At 33.9% G+C, this 12683-nt stretch overlaps 1 pseudogene across 1 annotated transcript in view; it reads right to left on the bottom strand.

The window, feature by feature from the left end:
- The window catches only part of LOC310888311 (adhesion G-protein coupled receptor V1-like), a 96754-nt pseudogene that overhangs the window by 59868 nt on the left and 24203 nt on the right, over nt 1-12683 (bottom strand). The window contains exons 19-25 of the transcript in view: nt 12026-12130; nt 10498-10611; nt 7044-7609; nt 5569-5839; nt 4441-4770; nt 1161-1337; nt 456-679 (exon numbers count right to left, since the gene is read on the bottom strand). The product of the transcript in view is annotated as an adhesion G-protein coupled receptor V1-like (transcript). The remainder of the gene's footprint in view (nt 1-455; nt 680-1160; nt 1338-4440; nt 4771-5568; nt 5840-7043; nt 7610-10497; nt 10612-12025; nt 12131-12683) is intronic.

The raw sequence follows: 12683 nt of genomic DNA, 5'->3' as shown, positions 1-12683 counted from the left end.
TTGAACATGCAGATCAAACAAATAAACTGCAAGTCTAATTCTACAGTGACACCCAAGTTATAAATGTTTTTTCTGACAGAAAAAGTTCTGCATTGCTTTTTAGTTCTCACTTTAGTTTTTCCCATTATCTTACTAAATATTATTTTTCCGAAAAAAAAAAGTGTTAAAACCAAGAGCTATAAAAAAGATCAAAACTGAAAGAACTTTCTAAATAGCATACAGAATTTTCATGAAAATATAAACAGTTAAGTCATTAGATAATAAATGCAAAATGGTTTCTTACATTGATCTCCAGTCAAAGAACCCATACACAGTCTGAAACAAGGGCCCACTATTTCTTCAGACACATATCAACACAATGCAAGCAATACCATGTAATTAACACTGTGCTAATCTGTTATGCATAAATTGAGTATTGCAGCTGATACATATGAATAGAGAATAGGGTACAATACCTGTCCAAAGTTAATAACACAGTTTCGTTCATTTCAGGTACATCATCAGCTTTAATGGTGATGTTAATTGTGGTATCACTTTGTCCAGATAAGAAAACCACGGAGCCGTTAAAAGGACTTATATCATCCTGTGTTACCGCCTTTTGATTGGGACCAGAGGGTTTCAAACTCCAGAACACAGTTGCTTGACCATCAGTCCCATCTCGATGCAATGCAATGGAAACCTGTGAAACACATTAATTTGTTGTGACTTGCAAAAGTAGATGCAAAACCGATTACTCCCTTGCAAATTACTATTTGAATAAATAATAATAAAAACAAAAGTTTGGCCAGTTCTAATTTGAGAATGGGAAATGATCTATCTTATTCAGGATTTGTCTCAGTCCTACTTTACATGACTATGCTCGCAATTGGTGAGAGAGACTAACTGCAGTATCTTTTGCTCTGTGTGAGCATCAAGGGCTAACTGGTTTTAGATACTTACACAGAAAGCAAAGACCAATCTCAGTTCTCTGGAAATCAGTAACAGATTATTTCAGAGCATTTTTTTTTTTTTTTTAAAGAAGAGAATATTTAGGATAAGACAGAACTTACAGGAAGGCTTTTCCTCACATTAATTGTCAAATGCTACACTGAATACAGCAAACTCCACCTTCTCCAAATAAGTTTTCCATAGCAAAAGACAATATAAAAAGGCTTACTTACCAGCGTAGCAGGGGAATCTTCTGGTTCAGAAAGAATAATCGGTAGATTGCTAATAAAGCCTATTTCTCCATTTGCAATATCTGGAGTAATCCTCAAAGAAATATTTCGAATTTCGCCTAATCTAGGACTCACAGATGGGACTAGAGGAATTCTATTCACCAGTTCAACTCCTTCCAGCTGTAGGAAAAAGTAAAAGAAAAGTGAGAAATAAGAAGCCTCAGCACCAAGTCAGAACAGTTCTGACATTTCAGAGTAATTTTCATATAAAGGAAGTATACATCTCCAGAGCAAATTCTTCCTACTGATAGCACTGCTGTTATAAAAATTTGTAAGTAGACATGTCAAAGAAATTAAGTGGATATTGTTGAGCTGTCAGCAGAATGGTACACCTCCCAGACAAATCATGTTAGTGTATGTAATTAAACACAGATCAAGCCAGAGAGAGAGACTCTGTTCCAGATCAGCTGATACATTACTAGAGCTATTAACAACAGTCATTGATGAGCAGCATAGGCAATTGTCTAACATCATTTTTTGTGTCTTGCATTGATAAAAATCTAGGGAAATCACTGAAGTCATAATAATTTACAGCCCTTGATCAAACAGCCAAATAATAATCCACTTTTCTTTCCTCTCCACAAAATTTTAAGGAATTCTCTATCTAAGAACTACCAGAGCCACATTAAGAATTTAAATTCAGTACAGTATTTCAAAACTGTATTTTACTTGTCACTGCATTTCTGATAGATTATAGATACTAAGAGGAAATAGATTTTTTTTCATCCTTTTCTTTAAAAGGGAAGCATCACTCGCTAAGCCCAGCACCAGTAGTGACACACCAAGGAAAGCAGAACTTGCCTGTTTAATTATTTCCTTTAAATATTATTTATTCCATGTGATTCTGTCTACATGCATCATTACAATAAATGTTTCCATAACAGATTTGCATATATTTCTGTGAACATTTCACTGGGGCATAAACTCCCACTGACATTTTTTCTTGGAGTTATCAGGTGTTATCATAGAGTAAAGCTTTATTTTTTGGGGATAAAATAGTGGCCTTTCTTAAATTCATATAGTAATCATGGTTCACCATTTCAAAAGATGATTTTTAAAGTCTTACAGTTCTTGAAACCAAACTCTATAAATATGTGGGCTGTATCATATTTTGTTCCACAACTGCTTGAGTAACACCCAGAAATATGCATGAACATTTATCTGATGATAGATGGAAATGTTTTACAAATACTGTATTTAGTAACTGATTCTCAACCATTCCAACTTGTTATCAAAAGTCTGAAGAACAGATGATGGCACTGTTTGTTTCTCCTCTTTTCTGAGCTTTCTCCTAGCATAGGCCCCGATTCTGCAATTAACAGGATGAAAGTGCACCATTGTGCGGTTATTAGCTCAGTAAACTTTCTGAAATACTACACAGCCAAAACAATTTGCTCTATTTAAAGTGTATGCTGTATTTGGATCCTGTATGGTACCTTTGGAATAAAGTAATAATCAATAAAGAACAGAGATTTTACTCTTTCTGCAATGTTTCCTTTAGTACCTTTTAAAGGAAACCAGTACAAAGAGAAAAAAATATATAGTTATTTGAACAATAACAATTAGTTTATGAGCTTAATTTTCAGAGTTAATCTTCCTAGCTATACCAAAAACCGCATCTCTGATTACAGCACGTTATTTAATTGAAGGTGTCACTAAGGAATATATCTCACATTAACATTATCTCCTGTACCTTTATTCATCCTACAGTTTCATTTGCTTCTCTGCTGATTCCTGAGTCAATTCTTTATTTTGCCTAAGTACAACTCATTCTAAACATGTTCACTGAGATTATCATTTATTCACGATGCAGAAGGATTGTCACAGTGATAAATAGTGGTGTTTTCCTTCTCTATGAGTTTCTAAATTAATTATTTGAGCTGGAAAGCTCCTCTGATTTAATTTCTTCAAACAAAGATTTTATTTATAGTTCATGGAGAAAGTACAGAAAAAAAAAAAAACAGATTGGAATCTACAGTTTGAAAATCCAGGCAAAGTGCTTGGAATGACTGAACATTCTGAAATATTTATCAGATGTGTGTCTTGACTACAGTCAAAGGACAAAAAAAAAAAAAAAAAAAAAAAACATTGAATACATGGAATTAGACATTTAAGAATTTTGTGGATCTCTCAAACCTCTTGCAATCATAAAACATACTAACGTGTTCTAGTATTTCAGAAGGCAATTCCTAATCTAACTGTGAATGCCATAAATAAATAAATAAATAAAATTGCATATTAGATAAACAATATAATTCTGGCAAAACTTTTTGTTCTCATTATTCCTCCTGTAAGAGAATGTAGGGAGAAGGATGTGGAGGGAGGAAATCTTTCAAAGGTCTTAGAAGTGATTACAACGTCTTTGGTAGACTATAAGGAAAATATAAAACCTGGCAAATTTGAAATTCATGGATATAACATCAACACCTTCAACGATGATAAAAGTTATCTTTTACAAATTGAGATAGAAAAAAAAAAGGAAAGAAAAAAGTGAAGAAAACTATACAGGGAAAAAAAAAAAGTAAGTTCTCCTAACAAATTTATATATAAATGCAATATAATATACATATAATATATAATGTATATTTGACCCTTTTTAATTTAGAATAGTTCAGCTGGAAGAGCAAAGATCACAGTATCACAGAATTGTAGGGGTTGGAAGGGACCTGGTCAGGCTGGAGAGTTGGGCAGGAAGAAACCAGATGAGGTTTAACAAGAGCAAGTGTAGAGTCCTGCATTTGGGAAGGAACAACCGCAAGTATCAGTACAGGCTGGGGGATGACCTGCTGGAGAAGGACCTGTATCAAGCCCAAGATACATTTACTTGCATGTCATTTCTGAAATTTTTCCTGCTTCAGTAATTTAATTTTAAGAACCTTATTTTTTTCACGTTCCAAGTCAGAGGCCAAGCAGAAACATGCTTCAAGGGGCAAGCAACAGACAACGCTGATCTCATTTTGATAAATTCCATGATTAGTACCTGAATCCTCTTTAGTTTTAAAATTTGTTTAATTACTAATGATTAGGGATAGAAAACTTTATAGCATAGTTATGAAAGATGTCTTTTTAAATAAGAAAATCTTTGCTTCAGAGCTAAGCACTTTTTTTTTTTTACAGGAATGGTCATTTAAATTACAGTCAAGGGGAAGGATCAATTATTGAATCATATTCCTCATATTAAATAAGCTAAAAAACAAAAACAAAAAAAAAACAGCTGAGATACCTGTATGAGGAAATGAGCACCATTTTGAAGAAATGCATCTTTTCTTATTGGTATACTCAAAGTATGATGTGTTTTTCCTTCTGGAAACAGGAGGATGCTGTTTCTAGACATATTTAGAATGCCATCTTTTGCTCTCTCAGGATCCAGAGCTCCAGCTGGAATATACAGTGCAGTATAAACTAACTGCACATTTCCAACTGTTCCTTTCTCCCTTACAAAACTCAAGGATAAAAAGCGTCCTGTTGGATTACTTTCAATCTTCTGATTCTCCAAAGGATAAAACTTTATTACGCCATAAACATCATCGCTGTCCTGAATGTAAAACAAAAGCTGCAAAACAGAAAACAGCATCACTTACTCAATGCTACAATTAATATACACCACAGTTTTCACGTTTTCATGAAAGTATGTCCTGACTGTCATCATACATTTTTATCGTTAGTGAATTGGCACTCAAGAAAGAAATCAGATTGACAGCCCCAAAGTGTTGCTTGTGCACAAGCAGCACACCACTGATAGCAGCAACTTTCCTGCTATGCCTCATCTATGTCAGAATGAGCTTTGAATAACTGATTTTTGGTTCAGCAGCCAAAGTGAATAATTTGAATATATTTCAGACTGTGAAAAAATCATTTAATTCACCAAATTCATTCCAATCATATGTTCAAAAAGCAAAGTAGGGACCTGAGTCACAGAATTGTCAGTAATGCTAATTACCCCTTATTTAAAAGTTCAGAGGTTAGTCTTAATCACTAAGCCATCCTCTTGAAGCTGTTACTCTGTGTAAAACATTCCAGTACCTACAGCAAATAAGCAAGTGAAAATAAATGCTCAACCTTCTCTTAGCAAGCAACCAATCAAGATAGCAGTTATGCAATGATATTTATGATGGGAATATTCTAAGCTAAATGCTACTGCATTAAATAGGTCTGGCCTTATAAAATATGTTAAGCCAAAGACTTTGGATGTGGCTCTTTATACTGAGAATACATCAGCTTGCTTCACTTAAACTCAAGCACAACTACTTCAATTTAGCCAATCCACCAAAACTGGTGGATCCTAATCCTAATCCTACTCCCTAATTATTATCTATCACCTCCTCAAAACAAGTTCTGAAATCAAACTTACCTCAGATGGTTCGCTGACTTCTGCGCCTCCCTGTATTGTATGAGCTAAGAGCTTCAGAAGATAGGGCTCTGCTTCTTCTGGTATGTTATCATCAATAATGGTCAGTGAAAGTGTGACCAGCATCTGTCCTTGATCAAAATGTATCTCCCCGGTCTCTGGAACAAGGTCTGCAGTCACAGGTGACAGATCACTGCTATTTCGAGTTATGACCCAGGTCACAGAAACATTTCCATGTGTTCCACCATTTCTTACGATCGTGATCCCTTCAAACCTGTGGTTTTGAATGAAAATAAAAATCTGTAACATGCAATTATAATTAATATCGGTTTACTTAGCTATCTGTTCCCTGGAAGATTTATACTGACTTCAGTGGAATCGATATTAACTGCTGCTACTGACATTTGAGTCAGGACTTAAAATTTGTGAAATCATACCACAGAAGTAGACTTTTCTCAGGTTGCTTATTCATGAGATAATATACATAAAGACATGAGTAATATATCTAAAGACATTAGTTAAAATTTATTTTGTTTACAGTAAGAAAGATACTGAGAAGAGGAAAGTTGGCATGTTTATATTTTTTCTCAGGAAAGATGTTAAATTTCAGAAAACTTTTTCTCAACTAAATTTCTACACTGTTTTATGGACTATATCAAAATACAATTGTCAGGCATGAGTGTTTAAATAATGATTTTATTTAAAATAAAGTGACTCAACTATTTGCCTATGCACTGAAATATAATTTATCAATATTTGTGATTATGGAAATGTCACGTTTCCTGTATCTGTGTATAAGAAAGAAAAAAAAAAAAGTGAATATTGAAGTGCTGGGCTCTACATACTAGAAATTGTTCATAAAATCATAGGTTGATACATTACCTCTTTCTCTGGGGATGAACCACCATCACTAGCTAGCAGTGGACATTTTTACTAAAACTGGCAATATTGTATAGATATTAGTTCTGCTTGTAAAGATTTGTGTGGAGATTTGTTTTTAATTTATCTGTAAAATTACATGTATTTAACTTTTTTGGAAGTCTATGGGTATTCAGTACTTCACAGAAGACACTCACCACCATTTTTTAACCAGAGACTGACTTTAAATACAGTATAGACAAAGATTTACTGGGAAAGGAAGCCTGAAATATATTTTCCACTTGTATGAATGGGTGTGTGGCCGCATCACAACTTCACTGATCCATCTTTTAGATTAAGGGTTTTTCAGTATTTTGATAATGTCATTAAATATTTACAGTTCTCATATATAGTTCATAAATATTAAAATACTTCTGCATAATTAGACATTTTCTCCCTTGAAAATTCTATATCGTTTATAATAATTACACAGTAGGTGATTTCTATATTAATTTTTCACTACTGATTTTATAATTACTGTCAGTGAAATCCTAAGGATGCTTTACAGTGCCAAACAAATCCCTTAACATGACGAGATACTGTTTGAAGATCTGTAGTACCTTGAAATTTGGTCTTCAACAATGATAACAGTTTGAGTAAACAGGATACTGTTGATTGAAAGCACTCCATAGGGTTTATCATTTGGTTGGATGGTGACGTGAACAACAGATGGATTAACCAAAACAGCATCTCCCTGTAACGTGTCCTTAAGGAGCATAATTTGGAAGGTCTCAGCAATTTCTGGTATGGCATCATCAAGGATCTTGAATTTCATATATACTTCATGAACTAGAGGTGTGAAGACAATAGTTGTATTTGGCTGAAGATCTAGGAAGTCTAAATTGAGCTGCGCGTGTGCTGTTGAATTCCCAGTTATGATGGTGTAACTGACGGAGACTTCACATTCATCAGGTCCAATTAATTTTCCACTGTCATCCTTACCACGAATCACTTGAATTGTGAGCATTTCGACTTCCTCAGGCACCATGTAAGTGCTCTGAGCAAATCGCACAGGGCTGTCATTTTTCTTAATATTAATCTGAACAGAATTCCTTGTGGTGTTGATTTCAGCCCCTCCCTCCACACTCCTGAGATGAACAACAAACAATTCATCATTTTCAGGTATCTGGAAAAATAATAGTAGCAACAGGGTGTAAGTCCCATTTCAAATATATGCAGAACACTTACTTAGAAATATGTTATGTATATTTAGCAATAAAGGGAAATAATATAAACATTACAACCCTTTTCACATTAAAATAAACAGGCAAAAAGAAACTCGCTTGCAACTTTGAAAATCCCTTCTCAAAATTGAATGTTTCCATTTTCTAAGACATACTTCTATGCTATGGAAATATGAAAAAGTGGGAAAAGACAAAAAAAAAAAAAGGGCAAACAAAAACTAGGCAAGAATCAGATGAAGCTCTATCTTTCCAACTAGAGAGTGTGAGGAGATCCAAACTCAACTTGTGGAAGTTGCTCTGCTTGGACACAAGTGTTCCTGACAGTTATTTAGTCTGACATCTTTATTTGCTGATGTTAACACCATTTTACATCTATGCATGCCTGAAAGAACAGAGGAACAACATATGAACACAACCTACCTTGGCCCTTTTGTTCCTATTCAACGGGAAAAAGAACAGTTCCTACTTTCAGACAGACTCACATTCCCAGCACAGCTTCAGTCACAGCTCTGAGAATGTGCTTGCTGATGCTTATCTATTAATTAGACTTTGGCATTTCTACATGTGGTTTGTTTAGAACTGCACTTTAGTTTTAGCTCTTTAGTCTCTAATAACTGATGCAGCAGACAAAAAAGAAGGGTTTATAAGCCTTGAATTGCAGAATTTAATATTTTTTACTTTATATTATTACATTTTATTCCCCAGTCTTGATAGGCTAAGTCTGTTTAACTGGAAAATATCATTATTTTATTAATACAGAGAGATTAGAAGGAAATATTTAAATATTACATAAGATCCTCACATCTCATTCTTGTTGTGGACTCTCAGAAAAAACAGTATTATTTGCTTCTGAGATAAATTCCACAACAAAATTGCTTATGTGTTACTAATGGCATTGCTTTGTTATAGGGCTGATGAATCCTTTCCATGTAGTTCTGTTTACTGAGCAAAAAAAGTTCAGAATTCCTTGTGGTCCAATATTTCTTCTCTTTTTACACATTTGTTAATTGGCCACCCTTAGATCCTGTTTCAGGGCACAAAGGGTATGCACGCCGCTGTCTTTGTAGCTGAGGCCAATTTTGTCCCTTGTTTGACTTGTGGCACTTAAACTTGCATAATATTATTGACTGATGCAGGTTGTTTGTTTTTTTTTCCAGCGTGAGATTTGCAAGCTCTCTGTCACCTCTCTCCTACACTACTATTTCCTATTTTATCTTATTAAAATTGATGTTAACTTACGCTTGTTTTAGTTCACTAGTTCATATACTGTCTTGCAGTACAAAAATACGCATTTGACAGTCAGAACGTACATGCCATTTTAGTTGCAGATAAAATCTTAGTATCCTACATAAATAAGGCATTGTGGAGCTTTCAATTACATCATGATTGACCAATAAATACATGAGTCAAACTTCGAATATAATAGTATAAATGATTTCCAGTGCTGCCTTGCCTCTTTAATTTTCTCTTAAAGTTGCAATTATACTTAAAAAGGAAACCTGCACAGGAAAAGTACTATAAATGCAGAGCTGTGGAAATCAGAACTGCAGTCCCCTACCTTCTGTAAGGCTGCACAATTCAGAAAAATACTTGTTTCATTGGTTTCCCTAACTCAGATCCTAAAAGCTCAAATTAAGTTCTGACAGTAGTGTTACTGGATTCTTGTGAACTCTATCATCATCATCATCAATAAAGGTTTTTGTGCAAAATTCATCTTTCACATACACTTGTGAAAGACTTTCAAAGAGTGGAAAGACGTTGACTAGACACACCAAATACAGATCAAACTTTTAGAAACAGAAGTTTGAGAGCATTTCTCAGAATAAAAATAAATAAAATCACATCCTCCCAAGAGAAAAGACCCTAATAATTTATTTCTGTGTGTAAGTCACTGAAATATTACATTGAATTGGAAAGAGATGTTTCTACACTTCAGCACCCCAGGTTGGCACAGCCTCTTAACACTAGAGTATCAGTAGAAATGTGGAAGGACATTTTTTATAACTAAGAGTAAAAAGGAAACAAGCTGCTTTACAGTTCTGTGCTCGCTTCTGAGACACACACCTTTCACCATTATTGTTTTCTTATGAATTTCTTACTAAGTTGTTTTGCATCATATATACTTATTTTGATGTCTCAGTTTTCCCTCTTAAGCTTATTATAAAGGAAAAGAAAAACACAAAAGAAAAGTGCAGGTAAGAAAAAAGGAAAATCACAAGTTGCAAATTAGAAGAATGTTTTGTTTACTCTGAGATAAAAAGAAAGCCTCACAACCTATGAGTTATGTTGTGTTTTTTTTTTGTTTTGGTTTGGTTTTTTTGTGTGTGTGTTGTTTTTTTTTTTCAATTGGCCAATCTGAAAACAGAAAAATGTTAATTATCACCTAGTATTCATGCTTTCCACAAGACTGCATGTTTGTTTCAGGAATCTCATCTATTTTTAGGATTTTTTCAAATATGTTTCTACCCTGAAACATATTTGAAAAAAAAAAACCACAAACAAACAACGACAAAAAATATTTTTGAATCTGCCTTTTCCCTGTGAATCTTCAATGTGTAATATTCTTTCTTTAGTGACAAAGATAACATGTCTGCTCAGCCAGGATATGCACATAAACTAAAACTATTCACTGATGAGAATTAAAGAGGGAGCTTGGAAAGAGTAAAAATAATAGACCAGAGAGCCAAAATTTAACATCACTTCATCAAATAGAACTGCTTTTAACCTTATTTAAGCCAAGCCTTTTTGTAACTTATTACTCTAAGTCTTTCCAGAACTTCAGTTAACCTTCTAGGTATCAAAGCCTAAGATGAAGTCAGCTTGTTCCTACCTGATCATCAAGCACTGTTAAATTATAAATCAGCTTTGATCTCCCAGGTGTGAATGTAATATTTCCCTTAGCTGGACTTAGGTCTTCTTCAGCTGGGTTTGGACCATCTTTTATCTGCAAAGAATTGATTTGTCTGATGAGAAGTCTATAAAGCAGGAATACAAATCCAGTGCAAGTACAATAACCAATATGCAGTGTGACTTGCATAACAAATGACTATCTGTTCAGCCATCTCCAACTTACAACTTACATGAACATTCAGTTGTGAAAATCTGCTCTTTTCTGGCAGACAGTGTAAGTCAGAACAACCACTCTGAAGAAATCCCGTATTTCCAGAATAAGAGGAAGAAAACTACTTCCATATAGGCCTATGGGGACTCTTTAGTATATTCTGATGCATAACTGACTCTTTCATATTACAGAAAGGATATTCATGCAAATTCAGTTTGAATCAATAGTATTTCATAATAAATTCCAAGACAAAGTAATAGTACTTACTGGTTTTGTGTCCCTTCTATCTTAACTTGTGATATTAAAGATACTAAATTTAACAGTCAAACTCAAAATACTACAAAGCCTCTTAAAGGTCATATGGGATTTTTTGGTTTTAGAACATTTTGTAAATTATTTTTCAACATACATATATAATGATGTGAGACAGACCTAAGTAATTGTCCAGAGAGTAAGATTTACTGTACCTTAAAACAAACATATTTGCAAAAAATTGCACAGAGAATCATATTCAGTACTTTAACTATTCATGCTATATTTAGTATTAATAAAATCCAGTGCAAAGCTTTTCTGGTTTTGACAGGTCTAGACTAAAGCTTTGAGGTCTAGATTAAAGCCTTACCCTATAGGACCAGGCAACTAGTACAGAAATATCTATATGAAAGATTTTATATATAATTTTAAAGTAAATAATAGAGTCTGAGCTAGATAAGAAAAAGAAAGCAATGAAGTCAGTAATTGTATCACATTCAAATCACATATGTAAATAACAGGATAAGTATTCAACATGATTAATTATTTCAAAAGCTTCATTTGCAGGGGATTCAAGATAGAGATCAAGATACAGATGATTATAGATACAGAAATTCACCAAATCCTGAGCACTCACAGTTCAAAGTTGGGATAATCATTAAAGACTCACTTGAATATTTGTATGTAAAATAAATATTTTTTAAAAAAATTAAAAAAACTTAGATAAGACACTTCTTACATACTTAATATGCATTATTTTCTAGTAATACATACTGATGTTGCCTCACGTACCTTTCTAAATGACAGAATATACTCGGTTTTCTCTAGTACCTCTTAACGTTAAACAGTCAATTAAACAGTCAGATAATTACAGTATTTTCTATATGACGGTTAATATGAATCCCTTTTATGAAACAGATCTACCTAATGTAGATGTAGGTATTTTGTCCTTCTTCCCCTTTTGCAAACACTTCAATAAATTATGATTACAGCCTCTCAGTTTAATCCAACAGACTACTGTATGAAGTCTTTTGGATAAACTCACCTCAAAAGTTATGACGACCGTCCCATAGGTTCCCCTCTCTCTAATTAGAGTGAGCGGCACAAATTCATTTCTGCCCCTGGGCTCATTCACTGTGATTAAGGCAGACTAATGAGGAAGAAAAGGAACAGACAATCAGACACAGATCAAATATCACAGCAGAATGAAGAAACTGTTACCATAGAAATATCAAACTCCCACAGACAAGTTAATCCAATCCGCAAACCAGTCCACTGATGGCATACATTTCCTAGCAACCAATTAGTTCAGCTAATGAAAACCTTAAAAGATTTCAGATAAAAATGTATCACGTAATGCAATTTGTGTGTTTTTGTTGTTGTTGTTGTTTGTTTGTTTCTGTAAATGAACATAGTCAACATACACAAAGCACTGACATATCATCACTGGTATTTTTAGGAGCTCCTACACCCATTAAAAATAGGTTTTCACCATCATGAAGTCGTTTATTAGATAGCTAGCTATAAATGTACTCAGGACAATCATTTAGGTCACTGGTCACTTTTTTAGGCTATTGTAGGTAACAGATTTTGAAGATATCCACAAATCCCAGAAGCAGCTTGGCTTAGTACTGTGGCTCTAACATTTTCTTATGTTCTTATGTTTTTTCAGAGAAGTCCTATACAAAATTATATTGTCAGAA

This window comes from Anser anser, assembly GCF_964211835.1.
Source record: "Anser anser genome assembly, chromosome: 33".
In the NCBI taxonomy this organism is placed as follows: domain Eukaryota; kingdom Metazoa; phylum Chordata; class Aves; order Anseriformes; family Anatidae; genus Anser; species Anser anser.
This window is presented reverse-complemented; position numbering and strand designations above follow the sequence as displayed.